This window comes from Struthio camelus, chromosome 3, assembly GCF_040807025.1.
Source record: "Struthio camelus isolate bStrCam1 chromosome 3, bStrCam1.hap1, whole genome shotgun sequence".
Lineage (NCBI taxonomy): Eukaryota > Metazoa > Chordata > Aves > Struthioniformes > Struthionidae > Struthio > Struthio camelus.
Window position 1 is genome coordinate 39944055 of NC_090944.1, and position 22308 is coordinate 39966362.

Genomic DNA, 22308 nt, shown 5'->3' on the forward strand with positions numbered 1-22308 from the left:
TTCAGACAGGACAGAACAGAATCATGAGATGCATATTGAAAGAAACGCTGACCCAAACATGAGGCAAACCGTAGGTTTCACGAACCTTCCTGGTTTACGATATTTCCTAATTGTGGAGTTCTGAGTAAAGCTGGCCATTTCACCCTATGGGACAAAGTTTTTCTGATTCCCTTCCAACTCCTTTGAGACAATTTATAGCTGCAGGGCATACTGGAAGGAAAATTCCGTGAGCTGTCCAAATACATACTTTAAACTGCATAATCATAGGATCTTGTAGGGGGTCACAGTAGTGGTGAGGTATTCACGTACCACTTGGATCTCAAGTGCCTTACCGGTTTAGATGTTATAGAATGTAAATGTAGAAAAAAAGGTAAAAAGGGGGAGTTACAATTATTGTCACAGGAAGTTCAGCATTTTGACAGTGATCCAGAGATGACAAATTAAATGCACAAATAAGCAAAACCAAGAAGGTTCAGACTTAAATATCAGAAATCTGATTTGGAAGCAATGTAGAGGTCAAGATCAAGAAAAGTCCTAATAGTATTAATCTCATGCCCAGAAAGACTTTATCCTGATGGACCAAATAGAAATGTCAAAGAATGAAAATAAATGAAGCATGTTCCTGTAAAAATGGAAGAAGAGACTGGAACTGAATGCAATGATGTTTCACTTTCATATAGACTATTTTCCATCATAAGACAATGAAGACTGAAATGAGCAAATAAAGATGTTTTATGGTAGGAAGCAATGTGGGGTAGTGTAAATGAGGAAAAGCTGCAACGTTCCCCTAAAAAATAATGATAAAAAAATTACCATGAAATTGAAAGTCAAAGCAGGAAATTGAGTATTGACATCTTTTTAAAAATGCTCAAGGAGAGAATGATCAGTAGCTTTAAATTCTAAATTTTTAAATTTATCAAGTATTCTGAATATCTATCCAAAAAAAGCATGAGATCTACATTTTATGAAAGCTCAGTTGTCACATTCGAAATAACCAGGAAGACCATCTCAAAGTGTATATGAACACAAGGAATGGCATTATAACTAGTAATTCTATAAAACTGCTTGAAAAGGATAGTTTAGAGATGGAATAGTGGAAAGACTGTTAAGATTCAGACATGCTTGTTCAGAAGGAGTTTGAATGAAGCTAGTAAATCAATATCTATGTTACTGTGACAAACTGAAGGAAAGGTAAGAGAAGACAGAACAACTTGAGTGTGAGACCCTTGCCTTGTTATTCATGAAGGGGATAAGTGACTTGCTAAATAAAACTCAGAGGCAGATTTCTAAGAAAGTGACGGAGATATCAGACAGAGGTAGGGAATGAATTGCTTAGCAAAGGCAAAACTGAGCTGGAGAGGAGAATGGTCATTAATTGGAGACTCAGAAATCAAGTCAAAAGAGCTAAGGTAAAATCAAGAATGTGATATCAGTAGTGAAGGAAGAAAATATATGGATTGTGAGATATTGATGAATTTTACTGTATCATCTTACTGCCAGCCAAACATTTCACCATCCACCTGCACCAGTTTTCAGTTATTTTGTTTACACACCGTAATTGCCTTTTTAAGATAACATGGAAGTATTGTACAAAATTGTTAAGTATAAACTTAAATTAATTCTTTTCCTCGGAAAAATAATTACACTTCTTATCCATGTTATAGAATATCACGGTGCATTTTTAATTTGGAAAGAAAAAACGTTAATACTAAATTACACTAATAACCAAAGTAATGCTAATGAATTTAAAATGAAAAGGATAAGAGTTCACTGATTGTGAGCAATTAGTCTATAACAACAGGTAGCATAAGATTTCATTTGTTGGAAGAATTCTATTCGGTGTCTTCATCCGATTTAATTTTCTATGTTCATATAAAAAAGAAGTGAAACTTCATACCATGTACATACATAAGCCTAATGGCTGTTCTCTAATATTCCAGTGACCCTTGTCCTTCTCCAGTCTGGCCTCCGCCTCATGCGTAAACCCAATTGCATACGGCACGTAGCTTATAAAGTTTGCAAGGAAGCATCTAGGGCTTTCTTAATGAAACAGTTCCTGCCCAGGTAGAGTGCTCCTGGGCCTAAACCCCCAGACATGCGCACCGGCAGCTGCCACCATCACATGTGAATACCGACAACGCAGAATCAGGCATAACTGAAATACCAATAAAATCAGGACATTTACCTAGTTCAGGCTTTAGGAATTTTAGGGATGTAATCTAGAGCAGGGGATTCTCAACATTAGTCTGTTTGGCAACAGTAGGCTCTGGTTAAAGTGCATTTACTTTTAGGCAGCAATCGCATACTACTTTTTTAGTAGTTTCCGTAGCACAAGGCATATGTGTGCCACAGTTTATGCATACCACAGTTTGGGAAGCTCTGTTTTGGAATGTAATGGTTTTAACTAATTCAGCTAGTTTGTGAGATGTTTTGGCAAACATATATTTGTTTTTCCTAAGGTTTTCTATAGCGATATTTTTAGCCTGTCCGTCTAGTTGAGACACTTCAACTCAGCATACTTTGAATCCAACTAGTACCAAGCGGCAGGACTAGCACAACTGATGTACTCTTTCTACTTGTGATTCTACTGTTATTTTAGCAGGATGTAGAAAAATGCGGAGGGAGAAGGAGCATGTTTAAGCAATACTTACTCCTCCCAGGTCTTTGAGAAGAATTCACTCATGCTTATGGTAAGAACATAACATGGCTTCCCGTATGCAAACTGGAACACCTGAAGCATAACCAATGCACAACCCAGTAAGATTGCATTAGTGTGACTACTGTGTGTAGTCACTCAAGTTAGAGAGGTATTTATTTGTCATCCACCCCTACCAGCTTCCTCAAGATATCTTAATGCCTGAAGATTTCAAACACTGCTCCCTAAAACATGCTGCTCGTGGAACTTGCAATGGTGAGCCAAATCCTGGCGTACCCTTCTGTTCAGCAAGAGAACATCGTCTGATACCTGTTGGAAACATCTCAGCAACCCAAATGTTAAATGTATTTTCACTACAGGGTGGATGGAACAAAGCCTTCTTTAAAGCAAAATCATACTTCCTCCCCTACCTCCAGCGAATTGCAATACCTCTGTCAATATGTCATGCAGTTGAATCCAGAGTCAAAGCACATACACACTGGACATAAAGGTTTTATGTGGAGACAGCAAAAGAAGAAGCAAGGAATAAGACATAGGTTAGAGCTGGAATAAGCTTTTACAGGATATGTGCCTTAGAATGACAACGCTATAGCAACAGTGAGGAGAATGACAGATGTACTACTGTGACTGGGAGAAAAAATTAGCTTCTTCAGGATCTAATTTGAGTATGGTTGTTTGTTTTACCAGAGATACTTTATAAATATATTCGAAAGAGTGCCAATCACTTGTAAAGCAATCTCAGAATGAGATGTACTCAATTATAAAGTAGTGTTCCTGTGCGAATTCTGGAAGACTTTTTCTTGAGCCATTTAAAACTGGGCTATATAAATACCTAGACAGCATGTTATAGAGAAAACCGTACCCTGAGAAGAGTATTACCTTAATGACTCAATAAATGTTTTAATTTTCTAATTTGTATGACAGAGACATCTCACAGTGTACATGACTAGAGAGCTGAAAAAAATACATTTTACTTGCTATAATCAGAAACATCCTCCTAGTTTCTTTCCTTCTGTGCTTCTGAATGATTTTTCGCAATATTTCTAGGGCTGTATTTAAAAAATGAGTTATCTAGATCTAATCCACATCATCCCAGTGAAAAACATTTTCCTCCTTTACTAATAGGCCTGCTTGAATGTTTATGGATGTGCCACTGCTTAACGAGTGAGCCAGTCCCTTAAATTCTAATTCTAAAGAGTCACAAATATAGAGCCAAAGTTCAGACAACACAGATAACCAGGCTGAGGTTACTGTTACACGTGATTCGCTTTCTCCTCTTCACAGCCACGCTGCTGGCACTGTCATCACACCTGCGTATTTTTCTGGAGGTACAATAGAAATTTCTGGGCGATAGTTCTCTACCTTTACAATTATCAAGTAGCGCTGTGTAATGGGAGTGGGTCTGTAAAGCAGTTTGTGCTGAGCACCTGCTGCAGATGCTATATATGTTTCAGAGATTTTTGCTCTCAAGCTCGCTGCTCCCCTGAACTGGCTGCTGATTAGCAGCTGGAGCGCATGAGGTACACAGTCCTGGCGCACATATTTGGTTGAGTCTCATCCGAAGGGGACTCCGCTTGCATGCTCGGTGACTGCTCCCTGAGGTGAACTGAAACGCAGCGATGGTGCTAACTGGGCAAAGTGCCTCAAAAGCGCCTCTCCGGTCTGAACTAAAACGCTAAAGTAAACCTGCTGTGTCAGGGATTCCTCACCTAGAGTTTTGGCAATGAGGATATCGTTGTGGTCACTGTTAAGTTTGGTATATAATTTCTTAGAAATATAATGATAGGGAATAACAAGATTCTTAATAAAAAAGGACTGAGTTAACGGTTAGGCAGAGATTTTTTTTTTTTTTTTACTTTTAATAAGTGAATATTTTAATATTCTGTCACAAACTTTATTACCAGAGCACGACTGAGTGATGTTTATATCACGAAAAATGCAACTAAAAAGTCAGCATCAGATAAGACCAGGTCCATGACTATCCAGGCTTGGCACACACGCAAAAAAAAAAAAAAAAACTTTATGATCTTTAGGTAAAAATAATCCTCACTCTAACCGGTGCTGTAAATGTTACTGAAATGCAGAGACTGCAATAGTGTCAGCAACTGCTCGAGGGGAAGCATTAACAAGTGCATTCTGTCTCCAATACTCCTTCCAAGGCCTGTTGTGCAGAGAAGCTCTGTGAGGTTGTGAGGTTGATCTGGAATGGGCAAGGAGATAAGCTGTATAGCCTTTATAACCCTTAACCTACTCGGCAGAACTGCTCTAGATCTGCTAATGTTTCCATAAGGTGGAAACGAAGGGTAAGATTTGCCCTAAATTAATAAAATAATGTGGAAAGTTACTTCAGTGTGTTGAAGGTTACCTAATGAAAACAAGGAAGATAACAAAAGAGGGAGGATTGGGTGGTTAGTTGATTTGTTTGTATATCCCATATGAACAGAAAAGACAGATTTTTCATGTTCCCTGCAACCAGCACTGATAAAGCATACAAAGGCTATCAAAATCAAGAATTTACTCAGGAATTACAACTTTAGTGCTAGCCTAGCTTTCAGATTTAGAGTGAAAGCAGTAGGATCTTTCTTACCCAAAACCACATGTGTAAGGAAACATAAGGAAAGTAAAGTGTCTTAAAATCTGGCATATTAAGATACTGTGACCTGTTATAATCCTATAAGATTATGCTCAATCACATCCTAGAGCATGTAGGTGGTTATACAGACTTATATAAATATAGAAACATAAAGCACATAATTATACGTTATTCTGTTATGACATTAGATTTTAATGACTACAAGGTATGCACATTCAAAAATACTTAGAATTTCAAAATCTTCAAACCTTTTTCACTTTCCTCCAGACTCTTTATGTATTATGTGGAATTCCAGTTCAGTTCTCACCCAATATGACCTGTTGAAATGACGTATTATTTTTTTCTTTGGTAAAGAATAAAAAAGTTCCACGTAATAAACACTTAGCCCTTACAAGTAATGGTCTCAAAATATGCCATACTCGAAAGATACAAATTGTACAATTCTGCTCTCCCATTAATCACAACCTGTATGTTTTCTATGTCACACAATAAAGATATCTTTTCTAAAAATGGAAGTCCCTAGTTTTTATCCAGTGTAGATTTTTTTTTTATTTTTGCATTATTAACTGTCAATTTGAAACGGAACTCTAAGTTTCCATGTATGCAGTATAGTCAGTAAAATAGACTGAGTTGCAATATGTGCATAAATTCCTTAATGTTTGTGATTGTTTATCTGGTTTATCTATTTAGCATAAGGGGTATGGATAATTGTGAAAAGGAGTTAGTTAGCAGTGGGCTGAGAGGCTGTAAATATTTTGCCTACATATAGTCTATGGAGGAAAAGATTGCCAAAAAGAAAACATAATATATGAGCATCTTTCTTCTTGCATAACATTGCAGGCTTTCACTCTGAAAGCACAGTGTTTTTACTGGCAAGTTATAATCCTCTTCTATTCTTCACAGAATAATGAGGAGCAATAAAAGGATAGTTTCATGAAATATTTTAATTTATGCACATTTTAAAAACCAATTTCATAAATGAGAAATTGCAAGACATCTTTTTCGATATATTTTCCAATATCTTCAGGCAAGTCAGATTCTGTTCATCATTTCTATTATACTTCAACACTTACTCTCTCCAAATTTGTCCACATTTTGTTGCTTTGTGCATGTATGTAATCTGAGCATGTCTTACATTTGTTTCTTTTTCACTGATGTTATTAGCCTTTGCCTTGAACAGATCTGTAACTCTGTTGGATTGTAGTCGTGTTGCATTTATTCCAGTTGCCTCTTGATGGAAAGAATAAAATGCTTCAGTTCAGAATAAAATGCTGAGATTAAACAGTTTCTTTTTAAAATTATGGAAGGAAAGAATATGAGGAAAATGTAATGCCTGATCTTTCAGCACGAAGTCAATGATAAGGTTGCCTTTGAGGATCTGGCCTTCAAGGTATCAATGCCAGGAAAAATATTTAGGAGAAATCATCACACACACACACAAAAAGAAGGAAATACTTTTGAAATGCATTTTAAAGGTATTGGAGAGCCTGAGGTACAGAAAAGAACTGTGCTGCTTGCCGGTTTACAAAGAAAAAGGTTTCTCTATCTGCAATAAGACTGTAAAAAGAAGTAGAGATAACTCTGAGCACCTTCTGAAAAGTCTTCGCCTTTAAATTCCACAGGTGACAAAAGGAGTTCAAATCACTTTCTGAGACATGGTACTTTGCTCAGCCTTTGTTTTGTAGAAGCTCAGGCAGCAGCTTACGTTCATTTAATCATCATCAAAGGTAGAAAGATCCAGAAAATGGAAAATGCAGAAGAGAACTAGTAAGTATCGTAACAGTATCTCTTTCTTTGTTGCTCATGCTGTTATTTTAAAATTTGTTTGAAGATAGAAAATAACTTTTTTGACTGACGTTTTTATTACTAGAATTAGATAACAAACAAATGTTACAGTGCTTGACACTGAAAAATTGACTTTAACATTTTTTCACTTAATTTTAAAAATTACTGGAACAAATCTAACAATTTGAATAGAATTGCAACTTGCTTTTAATGGCAATAAGCTTAATCTAAAAATTTTCATTAAATCAGCCTTACATTGCACTTGAAAAATACATATTTGTAGGATTTTACTATTGATCCTTTCTAACACTCTACTGTACTACCATATTGTGTTATCACCTTTTACATCAGACTCATCTCAGATTAGTATATAATAACCTCCCAAAAAACTCCAGCAGTTTTTATTGTAATAGAAGTTTCAATCAGTTGCATATAAAATAAAAAGGGAAAATGTTAAACATACCATTCTGAAAATTACCCTAGTTACTACTATATCATTTATAACTCTTGGTACTGTTTTTAGATATTTTTTAACATTTCTGTAGCATGAAAAATGTGCTAGTGCTTTCCAAACAGTCAATAAGCAATTACTATTTAGTCTCTCCATCATCTCTCACCATATACAGCCAGATAAGTTGGTAAAATTATGGAAATGGATAAAGAATATTTATATAATTAATTTTAATAATAAATTTACACAAGAAATACTTTGCAAATATTAAATTTCTTCTAGTAGAAAAAGTAATGTAGTAAATTTAAAGTAGTTTTAAGAAAACTTCTTATAATATGCATATCACTTTAACATTTACAATTATATTTGAAGATCCTTGAAAATCGTATTGAAAGATAACTAAGTTTTTATATTCCTCATCATTTCTCTGTTTCATTGAAATTGTGATTTTACAGACTGGAACTGCTGTGACCATATGCACATCTGAAGCTCATTGGGGACAATTTCATCTTGAATGAGAAAAAAACAAAAATTGAAACTACATACCACTGTGTAGACTATTATTATTTAGCCTTTTTGTTTGTTTAAATCTGCCAGTCTACAGCTGATCTTTAAAACAGCATGAATAATATTAGCTTAGAAGCATACGTTGCAAGAGATCTTGTTACAGGTAGATCTGACTAATTTGACTCATTTTGAAAATTTTATCTCAATTTTCAGCTATTTCAAGAACACTTCATAGATTTTTAATCTACTCAGTAAAATATTTCACATACTAAAACATATGGATATTTTTACCACCAGGATACCAAAGTTATTCTATCTTGGATTTCATCTCCTTTAAGGTCCTATTCAGAAATCTCCAGACTACCATGACATATAAAAATATAACACCTTCTATGATTCGGAGAAAATGGTTTCCTTTTAAGCCCTTCTCCACTTCTCTTTCCAACCGTTTCTTCAGGCAACAACACTTTTTTTTTTCTTTTTTTAATGACTCCTTCAGGGACTCAGCTGCAATAAGATCCAGAATTCTGACCAAAATCTTCTCATTTATCCTGGCTTGTCCATCACCAAAATCCTATTAAGAGAGCCAATGATACTGCAAATCCTCTTTCTTTAAAAAAAAAAAAAAAAATGACAATCCTAGTATTTTTCTATGAATTATTCTCTTACTTTGTGCAATAATGCAAAAAAACTGCTTAAACAGTCACCTTTTTCTTCTGCTGGGCCCTTTATTGGAAGCATGTTAGCCTTTACTGTTAAGGAATGGTCAACTCTATTGCCCCTTGTATAGCTTTTAAAACTCAGAGGAGACATATTTCTGCAACTTCAAAAGTTCACCGTGATCTATCAAGTTGCAGAGAACAGGAATAGAAATGAGACTTGAGAATCAACAGGAATGTCTACGTGTCGAAACAGCAGAAGAGGGATATAAGAAAAGTAGATGTTCCTGGCACCTCGATTAGTATAGGTCAGGAAGATCCCAGCACTTCTATGTGCAGCTTCGAAGGACACAGATCCAGAAAGCGAGGACAGCCTACACCCAGAAGAATATCAAACCCGTAAGACACAAAGGAACAGTGACAAAGGAAAGTGAATAAATCCAAATGACTCATAGAGTTGGGATAGGACAAAGAAAAGAAAATAACTTACTTGAGCCCAGTTCCAAAGGGATATAAAAAGCCCCTCCAAAACTTCAGCATGCCTGCCAACCTAGGAAGAAACGAGGAGGCATGAGAAGGACTCAGTAGACAGTGTCCCTTGTCCTCCACGTCATCACAAGAAATCCTGGCCAGACCACCTGGGTACTTGCATCTTGATCCTTGGATGCTGGACAAATACTTGGACATGCTGGTGCTTGTTGTGAGTATGGGAGTGTGAGCAAATGACGTGAGTTTTGTTTTAAAATAAAATCAGCTTCCCTCCTGCAAGGTCTCATGATGAATTTTGCTACATTGTTGTTACAGTGTTGCAACATTATTTCCTACAAGGACGCAGGATGCCAAGAGCTAAGAACTTGTAATCACTGGAAATATAGTAATGTTTCATTAAGTACTTCCCACTGAATGCAAGGCCACACCACAAGATCCCATAAATAAGTATATGATACTATCTAAATACAGCCTATACATTTCTCTATACAGAATCAACTATTTCAATAAATAACATTAAAAATGGTAATTCTTATTCCTGAGTGTCCAGAATAATTCCATATAAATAAATCATACAACAAAATGGTCTGGCATCACATGCTATAAGTTTCAACCATTAACCATATTTGCATGCTATTTTTGAGCTGTTTTTGTGGTTGGTTGGTTGGTTTGGGTTTTTTACCATTCAAAAATTGCAATACTTGATTTTATTTCTTTGTAAGTCTATATAAAAGGTTTAGTACTTAAAAATGGCAAGGGCACAAATCTATTACCATGTTTCCTGTCAGAAAACAAATATTTCACTACTATTTTGTTGCTTTATTTTTGGATTCTTTTTTTCTCTCTCATTTCATTTATTTATTTATTTCAAGCAAGAAAAGCAATAAATACCTTAGTTCAAAAATATTTTCAGCCAGGAAAAAGCTAATTTAGGATTTTCTGAAAGTACCTTGAAGCGAAAACTAAAAGGTCATGTTTAAAACATGTAAACAGACAGCACTCTTTATTGTGCACATACACAAAAACAGAATGGAGAGTGTCTTACACCTGGCCTGTAACTCCACCTGATATCTTTAGACAGCTATGGATAGCCTGTGCTTAAGTATAAAGCAGCATTGGATCAGTTTTGTTTCAGAGGAAGGGGTCGTACACACAGATGTGTCTAATAGAATGATGTACTTCTGAGGGGCACCATAAAGAAGTACTTGAACAAATACAGGTCTTTCTGCAAAGCTGTAATAAGAACAAAAAGACAAACACATGCAAATTAATACCTGAAAAAATGGGGCAAAAATATTATACTCTAGCAATGAGTCTTATCAACCTGCTGTGAGAGAAAAGAGAAAAAAGTTTCCACAAACAAACTGCCACCAGTGACCCAGAAAATAGTACAAAATTCATTTACATTCAGTTAGACTATGGAAATAGAGTGTGTAAATATTATAATCTATTAATATAGTTGGATCTTACATATTTGCAAGCTTTTATGAAGTTAAAACAATAGATAAATTTAAAAAAAAAATCAAAGATGTAGATATTAGTCGGCTAAAGTCACTTTGTGTCATAAAAGACGGAGAAATTCCTGATGTGGTACCAAGTCAATAGAAATAACATAGACACTACCTGTATGAGTCACCTGCCACCTTTCTCTATATATAGGAATAAGGACGGAGGGACGAGAGAGACTTTTGCTATTTCCAGTACTTCATTGATGTCAGACCCCAGAGGTACCCATACCAGAGGTACAAGATATTGTTGCCCTCACTCTGCAATTGCAACATGATGTAGAGTCACGTGACCTATGCCTATGGACCCCTTTAATGGATTTTCCACTGAAAGTAGGCAGCTTTTCGTTTCTGTACTTCCATCAGGTACTAGAATGCATAGAGATAAAGGCAACTTCATAGCAGCGTTTTTCTCACACATAGGTATCCACACAAATAAGTATCACTTTCATCTGAACAAAGCACATTTTCCCTCCTTTCTCCTAAAATTATGTCCATTCATAATCACAGAGCTAGTGAAGTTAAAACTATAAAAGAACTATTACATTATTTAAACTATCTTTTTGCCAGTGATGAGTTGCACCTTATAAATTATTTCCTTTTTTGTTTCAATGTTTCTTTTTTGTTGTTTTTGTTTTAATGTTTCAAGTCTAATTGATATCGCCATGAGAAAGCTATTTCTCTTCTTTCAGTCTGAATTGCAGTTTTCTTAATTTCACACTTTTGTATCCATTTATAATTTCTGTTGTTATTCTTCTAAGCCATTTCTTTTCTAAGAATTTACAACTTGTAGACAGACAAGCTGTCTTTCTTTGTATCTGCCTTAAAGAAACACAGCAATTGTGAGACCAATTTAATCTCTTTTTGTAGCAAACTATTCTTCTGTAAAGCCATAAGACAGTAAAGGGCTTCATGCCACACATATGAGTAATGCTTTGATAAGTCAAGGCCTGACCGGCATGAGACCTAATTTTTACATTTCTTTCATCACAAATCATAAGTTATTGTATCTATCCATAGAACTCTTGCACTCTGTATCAATGGAAGATCTAGTAATCTGTCATGAATGATACATGCCATGATTTTACCATGAATCCAGGACCCTCTTTTTCAAAAATTTGGAAAAAGGTTGATTTTATTTTATTCTATTTTAGCAAAGCATAGCTGGTATGAATGGTAAACTACCAATCCATCACATCCTGACATGCTCCGGAGAGCAAAGGGGTCTTTTTATCTCCATATTGTCTGCATTTGTGATGGCAAATCTCTTAAAAGGAATATACTTTGACAAAAAGTAAGGGAATTTCACATAAAATCTTGTCCTCATGATATCATCTGAAATAGGAGGCTCTGGAACCAATTTATTGAGTGTAAATTACTGTCAGCTTTGCTTGGAATAGCAAAATGCTCCAGAGATTTCTGAGCTGTGTAGCCATAGGGAGCTGTCTGGCTACATGAGGATTTTTATATATTTTTAATATATCTTTCAAACTAATCAGATATACAAATGCATGACCTAGCACTCAGGGAAATTATGTGGATTTGTCACACTGCCTGAAGGACTTTGAGATCCATGAACCAATGAATGGATTACACTGAACCGTGAACGTAATTTGTTCATCTGTAAAACATCTGATCCGTGTATCATCAGATAAAATGCAGATATTTACCACATTAATGTTTAAGGATCTATGAATAATAAATAATTCTACTGGAATTTAGTTGAAGTTATTCATTATACATTAATAATATTCTCTTTATGTTCTGAATCAGTGTAAGATAGTATAAATTGTGTGTATATAAAAAGGAATGTAACAGGCAGAATGTAACTGTACTACTGAATTATATGCATCTTCTAATTGGAATTATTCAAAACCTGCGATGAAAAGTGGAGGCAAATGTTTTATGCGTTAAACTACCTGGTAAAAAATGTACTGGCAAACCTATCTGATCCCTGTAGTCCACATCTGACATTATGTATTACTGATTATATACTGATATTACTGATGTAATACTAATCATAGTTGTATGCTGGTCTATGGTATAAGAGAGAAAAAAAAGTCTAGGAAGCCTATTCTGTGGTCCCTATAACAAGGCATCTAGCTGCTTTTCAAAAAGCGTGCAGCTGTCTTGCAAACTGATAATCACTTAATTCAGCAGTATACAAATGTCTTTTGAAAATCACCGAGCAAGTTTTTCCTCAAATAGACTTTAATCCCTGAGGAATGTGGTTATAGCTTAAGTGCTCTTAATCTTTTTTTTTTTTTTTTAACTGTTAAAATCTGTGCATACAAAACCTCAGAATTAAAGTTTGTCTTATCTATCTTGTCCCTAACGCTCTGGTAGCTGCATAACCAAATGCCTTCAGAGTGAGAATTCAGGGAAAATTTCGGTTTGTGATACTATTTTGAAACTTTGGTGAGGGAATTCATAAAATTGCCTAATACCTATGTTTTTGTTAAGGGTTTTGGCCCTGTGGTGGTCAATGATTTCTTTAAGAAATAATTTCCTTCAAATGCTTTTCAGGCTTATTCACTGAATATTTAAGTTTATATATATATATAATGCCTATATATTTATTTACATTATTGGTATTTGTAATTTAAGTGACCCACTACAATGACTTTGACTGACTCTTTCCAAATTACAAAAAATAATAAGTTTTGCATAGCAATAGACCTGTAAATTCTGTTCCTATTCTTTCTATTTTTTCTTTTTTTAACTCTGTTTATTGAGGAAATAAGAGTACTAATATTAAATTAAGCTTATTCTGGATATCTACATATCCACGAGGCTGCTCATACTCAGTTATAAGGTTACATCTTTCTTCTCCTTTTTACGATTTCCAACACATCAGAATTATCCTTGCTAAAATAAAGACATCATTTCACTTTTATTTTTGTAAATCAACATGATCATCATTGAATCTGATAAAGCTAGAAAAGTGTAAAAAAGAGTAATTGACATCAGAATCAAACCCATCAATAAAACTGACAAATGTTCAGAATAGCTTTCCATCATATAAAATATCACTTAATTTGAAGTAAAACTATGCATAGAAACACCATTTTTTATCATAAGGTGTATGAAAAGCAGTAAAGTCTGGTTTTGTGATAATATTATGCTTTTTAAATGTTAAAAAAACACTTTTATTTCCATTTGTTTCAATAATATATGCAAAAGGTTGAAACTGGAATGAAGAACTGTATTTTTTTTCCAAAATCAAAAGTTTTGATCGACAAAAGACAAAACTGGAAAAATATGATCCACAGGAAAATTCAAAATGATTTGACTTTGCTCTGTGCTAAAAAAGTAGAAATTTGCATTTTGCTAAACTCTCAACAAAAATAAAAAAGCTGGTTTCCACAATGATCTATCAATACATTCTTTCAACCTTTATTTCCCTCTAGAACAATGAAATTTCTTTGTCTGTCGCATGAGTATTTATCAACTCAGTTTTCAATGTTAACTCATACTACTGAAGTACACCAAAAGCTGCTGTCCTTGGTATTACTACCTTTCAGCTAACTAAAGAGGAAAAAAATCTTTCTTTAGTGGACTATAGTACCTCTTTGGATAACTACAGAGGTTCAAGTAGTATAGAAATGCTTTTCCTATTACCCTTGAGCATTTCTGCATCATAGGATACTTTTTTATCTCAGTCATCATATTTAGTTTTGACTAAGGCCGTCAAAGTGTCGCTAATTTGAAGCTGAACCTCCAACATATTTTCTTAAAGATATAAAACGGCACACCTTCTCACAAAAGTAATGCTGATTATTTTAAAAGCTTTGCCTAATTTTAAAACAAAGTATCAAATGTAATACTTATAAAATATTTTTCCTAATTGTTTTAGAAAATATTTTCCTAATCTAGGAAAGTATCCACATTATATTTCAATTGGGTGTACGTATGCTCAGGCATATGCATGACGTATGGGTTCACAATTTTAAACTGAAAAATTAAGAATTACTGGTTTACAAAAAAGATTATTTGCTGTACAGAAACACAGATGCATAGGCAAGCATTTTCTGTACTGCAGATTGCAACCCTGGGAGAATATACTCTGAAATAAAGGTCTCACAAGGCTTGTAAGAATTTCAGGTTTTTGGATTAGCTACCAGGATGCAAAATTGCAAAGTCTTGACAGCCCAAGCTCAGGCTGATCTTATTAACATTTATAACTCCTTGGGCTTTCTGACCATCAGGATCAGGCTGGGTGCCTGGGCTCCCAGTTTCTTCAAAGGGGGCCAGTTACCATCCCACGTCTGACCAGCCACAGGTCAAGCTGTAGGACTGTGTGGTGTTTAACTGACAGGTGATGTGAAGAATTTTGAGAAGGGCAGGGTAGTTTAACTGAATGTAGTAGGATCTGAAGAAGTTATGATGAGCTTAGAAAGTTAAGATGGCAATTAGGACAAAAATAAACTTGCTTTAAATCACATTGTTTATCTGGATATTTGTCCCAAAAATTCTACACAAGATTATTCCAATCTAGGGTAGATTGCCTCTCAGCATCTTTCAGGACCTGCAGTTCTGGATCATCTTTCAGTCTGAAGCAAGCTAAACAGGCATCTCTGGTCAAAGGTACAGAAATAGAAAAGAAATAGAAAAATATATATATATCCCTTATCAATATCAAGAATGGTACCATTTCTATTTAAAAATAAAGTATATTAAAACTCCATCAACACACTTCACCAAATAGAAATGGCAGCTTTCCTGCCAGAGGAATGAACATACAGCACATCTAAAATATCAAAAATCACAAAAAGGCAACACACCTTGCGAAGCCTAGAATTTTTAGTGACAATAGCTGAATGCTTTTTTCCCGTAAGATCTGTAGATAATGAATATTTAGGAACCCAGACAACAAAAGTATTGTTTAAAAGATTAGCCTTCAGATGCTATAAATAAGGAAACCTTGCTAAATGTTGATCTGAATCATTTCAGGTTATCGAAATTCCAAAGCTCTTTCAAAAGTGTCAGTAAACATAATATTCCCTCCCTTGGCCAGTTAGCAGGTGTTAGTGGGTGCAAAGTACATCATGCAATAAATAAGATACAGGTCAAAATCTGGCAAAGCATTCCAGATCCACTTGCTTATTTTACAGCAGGCATATATTAGGTCTGCGTAAAGAAATATGCCTTCAGTTTTTAAAGGCTTATGCTGAAACCTCACACATCATAAATTCAACTATGCTCAACGTATCAATTTTAAAAGCATAAAAATCTGAAATGACCTCAAAGGCTTAAGCCTGTAGGTCTTGCTATCTTAAATCTGAAGCATAGCTCCTCTTAGTAACCTCCAGCCTACCGGAAATAAGGTTCATACAACATTAAAATCTTACTGCCAAAAGCTGCTCAATATTAATATAATACAGAAAATCACCTAACCTGTCTTTCAGTGAATCCATCCCTAAGATACCACTAAAGCAAAGAAAAAGATGTGACAATCTTTGGGAGATACTATTTGCTTTCTATATAAATGCCAAATTCTTGGCTGGCCTTCGGCAGACAAGACTGGGAAGTATCATATGAGCTGCTCAGGCACAGAGGCCATGTCAAAGAAATTGGAGCAAATGAAAAGCGACCTCCTTATTGGAGATGAGATTGCTGGGAGGAAGGTTTGGCAGAGCCTCAATGACAGTCACCACTCTAAAGCCACAAACATGGAGTGGAGCCCTTGGCCAGTGCAGAGGTGGAGGGTGCGAATATGGTAGGATGGGAAGGATTAATTGAACTTGATTTTTACAGCAATCATTTATTTCAAAACTTAGGATAGTTTCTGAATTCACTATCAAATCAGTAAAACCTGAAAGTATAGAAATGTTTTATTCATGGTTGTTTATATGAACCTCACAGGTGTTTTGTCACAGTCTTGTCTCTTCACCTAGAACAATAATTGCTCAGGATCTTTTTATCCTGCTTCTACCAGAAGGAAAGAATTATTAATTCTATAGAAGGAGAAAAGATATTGCCTCTAGAAGTGGAAGGGTAAGTCGTTCCTGCTGGGCTCAGAGCTCAGCAGAAGCAGAGACCCAGACGCCCTGCTTCTTGCAAGAGGAAATATGCTGTTTCTGTTTCTATGAGCGAGAAACTCATGGCCTCCAGCTACCAGTGACTTTAGCACTTATAGACCCCATACCTCTCTCTTAGGCAAGGTTTTACCTAAAAAGCAGGGGTCTCAGGTTCTCAGCTCCTGCTGACTGCATCAGTAGCCAATTCCTGCTGAGTTTGGAGCTCTATTTGCCTTTTTTTTAACTTCAAGCCCTGAAGATAATGCAAAATCTGATAAAACTAAATCAAAACTGCTATAAAAAAATTCACAAATAAATTATCAATCAAAGCAGATACTTTTGTACAGAGAAGGAAATTATATCCTACTAATACTCCTCTCTTGATTTATGACACCAAATTACAGAGGGTGGGCTATGAAGTATTGGTTAATGTACGTATTGCTCATCTTAATTGTGCAAACAATGTCAGCTAGGTGGTAAGTATGAGGCCCTACACCTCCTTCTCTTAAACCTTTGTGCAGGCATAATCACAGCACAGCAGTCAGGGTGCTCTAAGAATAGCTTTCACCTCCTCAGAGGTGTTCAGCTAATCATGGCCCTGTCTCCCCTCTCTCTATACCAGCTAAAATAATAGTTGAGGAAAGCAGCAGATTTTTACCTATGAGCTGTAAATATTTTTACCTGGGTGTTTTACTTATATATTTAACTTATAGCCATATGCTTTTACCTGTGAGCTGGATTAGTGGGCTGGATCTGTTTCTTAAAGCATATGACAGGCAAAGGGTGTTTATGCGTATGTGTTCATAGGCACACCCAGACACATATATGTACATGAGCTGAAGTCTATTGGTTATCCTGAAACATTATATATATGGATAAACACAAAAATAAAGTGGAAAGTTCTGTGGAAGGAGAACTGACAGACTTCAGGCATGGCCTATCTCAGCCCTTTCCAGCCCTATAAAACATTGGCATCTAATTTAGAGTAGTCGTCTGGGCTGCCACTATAGTCATGTCTGGGCTGCCACTATAGTCAATGGATGAATACAGGTGCCCAGAGAGGTTATTCATCCCATGCTAAGACAGGTACCTAAGATAGGTAGGATGAAAGAACGAGCGCAGGTGACGAACTTGCACTGGACACCTGACTTCCAGGCGCCTGGTGTCAGCCGTGGCAACGCCTACCCTCAGTCTCCACCTAAGCCTAAACACTGTTCATTACATCTGTGCCATTTTCATGTTTTCTGAATACACTAAATACTTGTTTATTAAATCTCTCTTCAAAGCAGCCTTTGATGAGGGTGTTACATACACAACATAGCACCGATGCTTATTAATGCAGGACATTGTCTAACTCTGAACATGCCTGCGCCACAACAGCGGGTTAGGTCAAAGTACGGGAAGAAAAGGATTTTAACAGTTTGCCTAACTTGCCTCAGTAGACCCTATGTCATTACACACGCTGTTTCATTACACTCTACCAGAACTTGCTGTTCTCAGACTCGAGGAAGGCCCCCGTCTTTAGGCTCCTGCAGAACTTTTCCTCTATCTTCCCGTCAGCCTGTCTCCCTGAGCAATTTGTAACAACGGACCTTCACTTTCTTAGAAATCAAAACAAATAAAGATATTTACTAACCATTTTGTCTCTTTGAAGACTATCTCTGTCAAACTGAAGTTTACACCTTGTCAAAACCAGAATTGCTGACACTAAGAAACGGCACTACTGTCCTTCACTTGTGTCTCGGGAATGCTGACACGGATAGATTGTGCACTTTGTTTAGTTATTTATTTAATTTGGCTGATTTTGCACACAGCTTCCTATTAAGTTAATTAGTTTAATACTATAGGGACTGTTCATAACTCACCACAGATATGCAGTAAAGGAATCTCAGTGACCAGGGCAACTTGATCAAATAATGCAAAAATAACACAAAATGACACAAAAATTGCAATGTCCAATAATTTTCATCACTATTTTAGATGAATATATTAATAAATAGTAATTTTACATCTGTCGTAACTTCCTATGTGCTTCTAAGTCACTCAGAAAAAATGAGTTAATAAAAATTCCAGCTAACTTCCTCAAAAATCCAATATTGCAAATTTGTCTTTATTATAGATACTTCATTAATGAGGTAACCTGGTAGATAAAACACTGAGTGACTTTTATCAGTTCTTATTCACTTAAGTACTACTGATCCCCTCAAGTACTGCTACAGTGCGTCCTGTCCTGCAAAAATACGTTCTGTATCTTGCTATGGGTTATAACAGAGATTGAAAATTATGGTAAATTTATTTACAAAATTAATCATAATCAGCAGTTGGAACTGACTTGTTAACTTAGTTTTTTATGTTAATTTAATTGCATACAAATGCTGTCACTTAATGTTTTTATGGGCTTTTTTAATAACTATGTACCAGATGGTATTCCCTTAAAACTGCCCATTTTAAACCACTTACATATCAGCTTTTCAAAGGTAAATTAAGCTATACCAATTTTTACCTTGAAAAATAGCTTGTAGAATGTATTACAGTAGTAAAAATAGTCAAAATAACAAAAATACAGGAATGAGAGCTCTACAGAAAAGCTGAGTATTGAGGTACTTAAACTAAGATTTATCCTTTACAATGAAAGTCAGTAAAGACTTTGATGTTTTGCTTAACTGGAAGCTGTAATTTTCAAATATTTTTGGATTTTCATAGTGCATATTATTTTTCATCTCATTATGTCTGCTTTTCCTTTGTTTCAGACCAAATTGCATTCATCTTGCAAGGAATACAGTGATTAGTTTTTCTCTTATCTTGTATGAAGATATGAAGGATCTTTATGAAGGACATCCAAGAGTAAACTAAAAACTACAAAAAAATATCGAAAGTATGGGCACAGAAAGACAACAGAAAACAACTCCGATAATGTTAATACTAGCCACAGTAAGTTCTCTGTTCCAAAGTCACTTAAGTCTGTGTTTCAGTTTATATACCAAACAAATAATTCTATTGAGTTCTGAGAAATTACTCCTATGAATAAAATTAAACTTGCGCACAAATGTGCATGGAGGTCAAAGTATTCATTTCCTTTTCAACATGGAATATTTTTTTCTTCTAATATGTCTTCTGTGAACAGATTCCAGGTTTTTTTTTTGCATCAGGTGCCATAGTTCTGTACTAACAGTGCCGCAGTTTATAGTTGAAGGACAGAGAAAGAAAAAGGTTCTGTTCCCATGTTTTTCTTTAGCCCCTACCTAGTTGCCTTGGCAAAGTACCTTAACCTCTTTGTGTCTATAGAAAAAAGATAGTGGCAGTGATATCTTTTAAAGCATTTACAATTTATAGCTGAGAAAGATATTATTATTATTCAATGCAGGATCATAAATACATTACTATAAGTGAAAAATTAAACTGATAAAAGAGAAAAAAAGGTAATATTTAAAAATGAGCAGTTGCAGTAAAACAATTAGAAAAAAAGTAAAATAATGCAGGTTTTCTTCATCCGCTGTTTTTGGAGGTTCTCTTAAGCATTAAAATCCAACTGCAGCGAACTATTTCCACTCCCCATCCCTCATTCCTATGGAAGAGATGATCACAACAAAAAGCTACAAAACTTAGCACAGAATGACATTTTTGTTGGCAGCAGTACAGAAATGCCAAATACTAAAAAAATATAAGGAAAAGAGCTCTTCATTCAAACTTACTGGCAGTTCTTTCAGAGAAAGAGCGTGCATACATTCATTACTGGGGCAACCCAACCTCTTCTGTGTCATCCCGACATCAGATTACATTTTTTAAATAGTACATAACCAGGGTTATCTACGATTATGTCTATAATGTACTTTAAGACACTTCCAAAAATCAATCCCATAAGAGGTGATCGTTCTCTTCAGCCCTTCATGCTCACCCTAGCATATCCCAGGCACATCTGCACAGTATATCAAACAAGGAGCTTTAGGAGACAATGCCATATGTGTTTTATTTCTGCCAGGATTTGAAATATAGTACAGGACAAAACATCTTTGTTGTCTTCATTCATAAAAACTCATGGTCAAAGACCAGGCCTGGGCTAATTGACTCAGAGCTTCTTGGACTTCAGTGCCCTCTGGTTCTCCGCAGCAGCTGCTCAAGGCATCATACTGAGAGGACCCGATCGACTGGCCCAGCTTCAGTCCTGACATGAGCATTGACTGCTGAGTCAGAGAGGAAGATGAAGACCAGAAAAAGCCCAGCATCATCAAGAAAATGGTTTCTAGCTGTGAAATTGGACTGTTGTCCCTTGAATTAAATTGTAGCAACAGTATATGGCCCTAAGCTATAGAAGATCCACTAAAGAATGTCATAACTCAACCTGTTCCTTCAAGCTGAGCTGCAAATCAAGACAGACTTGTCCACTCAGGTAGTTACACAACTAACTGTGAAGCATGAGACAATGTACTTTCTTTAGGAAAAACTAAAAAACCCATTCCCTTGGCCTAATGTTTTTTTTTTTTTCCTGGTTTTCTGGTTCTGACCCCCCAGCATATCCTGCAGTTTAGCTCCTCATCCATCACAGGACAGAGCTTCTAGAGAGTTCACTTTAGCACTGGTCCAAGACAAATCTGCAAAAGCGTGTGCCTTAAATGTGTACTCAAGGCAGAACGCAACCAAGAGTCATCTCAGTTATCTACAGACTTTGTGAATACAATCAGTTGCAGACCAACTATGGTATTCTTAAGGTCAAAGACAATTCCTAAGACTGCCAATTCCCATCCCTTTGAGTGACCGTTTGGAAGATGCACAGAGCTGAGGCAAAGCTAAGAATCTTTTTCTTTTTTTTCCCTGCCATGGAAACATATTTAATAGAAATACTCAGAGCAGAGGAGTTTGGAATAGGAATCTAGCTGCTGTCTTGGAAGATGGCCCAGATGATTTATCAAGAGGGAAGGGAAAGAGCAGGGTCCTACAGCAAAAGGTGGCCAGTAACCACAGTCCTGCTGTTGCATGGTTGTCCATGAGGTTCACTTTTTCATGTACATTAGACCCTGCACTAACAACTTTGGCAACACATTTGAAAATGCTAAAGAGTGGAACACTGCAATGTAATGCTGTAGATGCAGCTGATGAGAACATTTATGGAGTCAGACACTGGTATGATCAAGGGTAAAAGAGTAGTTGTGAACTGCCTGGATATTAGGTAGGTGCTGAGATTGCTAATCTAGTGCTTTCCAGATCCTTTAATTGTACACAAATATATCCAATACTTTAAACATTTCCTCTTCTTCTGTGGTGTTTTATAGAATGTTACAGGAAAATAAACCAGAGTACTTTCCTTCACTTTTATTTCTTACCAAAGAGACCTGTATTATTTCGCCTCATGTGTCTTCAGTACAGGAACTCTGTGAATTCAACAGTTCTCGGTTTATTTCTCCATTGCTATAGCTTAGTTAAGCAGCAACAATACCTGCTAATTTTATGATGTGGGCTGAATGTGCAATGTTCACTTTTCAACTGGAGAATGCTTTGGGGGAAAAAAAAAACAATGTAAAAAGTCTAACACACCTACTAGGTGTGTTTCAAATATTTTTGAAATGCTCCTTTTTTCTTCATGTTCCAAACAATCATATTCCTTTCCCTCCATCTGCTTTAGCTGGAAACATACAGAAAGTGGGTATA

General features: G+C 35.8%; 1 long non-coding RNA gene across 1 annotated transcript in view; it reads right to left on the bottom strand.

Moving 5' to 3' along the window:
• The window catches only part of LOC138066706 (uncharacterized), a 107045-nt gene that overhangs the window by 64889 nt on the left and 19848 nt on the right, over positions 1-22308 (bottom strand). The window contains exon 2 of the long non-coding RNA XR_011140104.1: positions 9142-9201. This is a non-coding gene — a long non-coding RNA (uncharacterized lncRNA). The remainder of the gene's footprint in view (positions 1-9141; positions 9202-22308) is intronic.